The sequence below is a fragment of the Macrobrachium rosenbergii genome, chromosome 21 (assembly GCF_040412425.1).
Source record: "Macrobrachium rosenbergii isolate ZJJX-2024 chromosome 21, ASM4041242v1, whole genome shotgun sequence".
Classification (NCBI taxonomy): Eukaryota; Metazoa; Arthropoda; class Malacostraca; order Decapoda; family Palaemonidae; genus Macrobrachium; species Macrobrachium rosenbergii.
In genome coordinates, this window is record NC_089761.1 from 35,271,773 (window position 1) to 35,274,272 (window position 2,500).

General features: G+C 35.5%; 1 protein-coding gene across 2 annotated transcripts in view; it reads left to right on the plus strand.

Moving 5' to 3' along the window:
- Nucleotides 1-24: 24 nt before the first annotated feature.
- The window catches only part of LOC136849927 (ketohexokinase-like), a 324,411-nt gene continuing 321,935 nt past the window's right edge, over nt 25-2,500 (plus strand). Inside the window, exon 1 of one of the 2 annotated variants that reach the window (XM_067123445.1) lies at nt 25-153. The gene's annotated coding sequence lies outside the window, so the exon portion shown is untranslated. The remainder of the gene's footprint in view (nt 154-2,500) is intronic. The other variant, XM_067123448.1, reaches the window with a different exon arrangement.

Sequence of the window (2,500 nt, forward strand, 5' to 3'; positions counted from 1 at the left end):
TCAGTCACCCGAAAACCGTGGGAGTTGAGTTTGTGTTGATTGTGTGTTGCGTATTTTCGTTCGTTATTTTAATTTTTGGAACCTTACGCATTTTATAATTGCGGAATTGGGTACGGGAATCCTTCAAGGGGGAAATGGAATAACATTACGCAGGTAAGCAAGGCATAATGAGCGTCATTGCGCCATAATTTTGATTTTTTCAGATGAATGTCTTGTTGGGAGGTAGATAGTCTACGATTTCTATGTTTACATGTGTTACGTCTCCGCCACATTATGTGGCACATAACGCAGTCCAGTTTTGAAATCACAACATCATTCGTCTTATATATGCCTTATAATGTCAAGTCAAAAGGACCTGGATCATTATAGAAAATGCTCAGCAGTAAGTAGGCACACATAGGCCTAGGCCTATAAATAGGATACTGGTTTTGTCAGCAAGTCTCGTCTTCGAAACATTTCACCGTATTTTGTCAGTCATTGAGAGTTGTTTGTAATAGGTAGGCTTGGAGGATACTGTCTATGCCATCGATATTACCGTTTTAGATCTGTAAAGGCAGCTTTAGATATGTTTTAGCAAAATACATCTTGTTAAATGTGGTTCCTCAACGAAATTCCGAAGCGTCACACTTGGCGAGAATATTTCAGGACGACGTAAACAAACCGTATAAAATAACTTCCTTTTTCGATTCGTGTTATAACAATAAATCCTGTTGTATTTTTTGTATGTGATAATTATTTTCTCAAAGATAACAAATTTGGTAGCTTGCTCACTTTGTTTTCATTTAGTAAGATGATATTATCTCAAAAACTGTTAAACATAATTTCGAAAGAAGATAATTTTGAAGCTTATCACGCAAAGACTTGTCCCCAAACGCTAGGCTTCTAATAATTAATTCTCTTTTAGTAAGATGCTACTAAATATCATTTATATAAACCTGTTCATAGTACAACATAATTTCGAATGCGTAAAAATAATCTCTTATGGTGAAATTTACCGAATCATCACGCCAAGGAGAAAAAAAAACATTTTAAAAACGTTAACAACAAGAAAAAGAATCTTGTCCAACCAAACGCTAGGCTTATGGCTAATAAATCGGCATCTACGCATGTGTTTTTGTGTTTTATCAAGGTCGTTCCCTTTCTTTTTAAGACCGGTTCAGTCGTCTTGAAGTGTCTAAAATCAATGAGATATCTTTCTACTTACATTTACTTCATTAAGAAGCATTAGCATTTATTCCCTGTACACTATACTTTGTTTCCAACTCATCTGTCACCGAATCACTAAATACTAAAAGTCAATGACAGGTGGTCATGGCACCACTGGGATGCACTCGTCCGTAAACAGATGACAGAAATAACAAACGAATGCAAGAGAGAGAGAGAGAGAGAGAGAGAGAGAGAGAGAGAGAGCAATAACAGCGATCCCATTGTCTTAGGCATCGTCATATAGTACTAGGCTTAGACTTTTATTGACTGTTGATTTAATGTAGGCTTAGGCTTAGACTTTTATCGACTATTGATTAATTGACGAAACTCAGCACTTTTCATATAAGAATTGTAACTTTAAATAACATCCTACACTTTTATAAGGGAGTGCTCATCGAAAAGTGCATAAGATTATCAGATAGGCTGAGCTTTTCCTTAGTACTTATTAGCCTTGTTGCTGTTTACCCTGTGTAAGATAAAATCGACGCAACGTAGAAAAACATACACCTCCAAATGCGTACCTCCAGTAATATATTTTTTTTTATTTCCTGTATTTGGATTAACAATTTTTCAATGATGATAAAGCTTTTGCTGTGTTTATTAATGGAGAAGGGGGAATGCATTCTTGTACGTAGGCCTATGCTGATTCTAACTCGCATCAGCCCTGCCTACTTATAATGTTAAGAAACTAATAGACCGATACTCTAAATCAGACCTAGATGAAAGTTATGTTTATTTTTGGGGGGGGAGGGTGCGTGGAGGGGGGCGGGATGGTGTTTGTTCAATAGATTGCTGAATTTGACACAAGGAAGACAAGTACTTAAAAAAAAAACCGTTAAAAATCAGGCGTTCCTTTAAGCATCACTGGGAAAATTTAAATCACGAGACTGCATTTTGAATGTTCGGCTTCACTTCATTAGGCTCTCACACATGATAAGTACGTTGATGATTAATCATTTTTTTTTATTTTAAATAAACCCTTTTGCGACATTTTATGCATTGATATTCACTGTATTTCTATAAAATACAGCCCGGCTTTGTTGGTGGCGAGTTCTCTATCGTTCTCCCGCCGAAAGTTTAAAGAGCTATACCGTAGCGTTACCCTCTCCGCCCTGGGCACTATAGGTCTAACCCACTTTATTCTTATGACGCGATTTCTACGTACTCTACTTTCATTATATATATATATATATATATATACAGTTATATATATATATATATATATATATATATATATATATATATATACATACATATATATAAGGAAGGTTATTACTGAGATCAGCATGAAAGA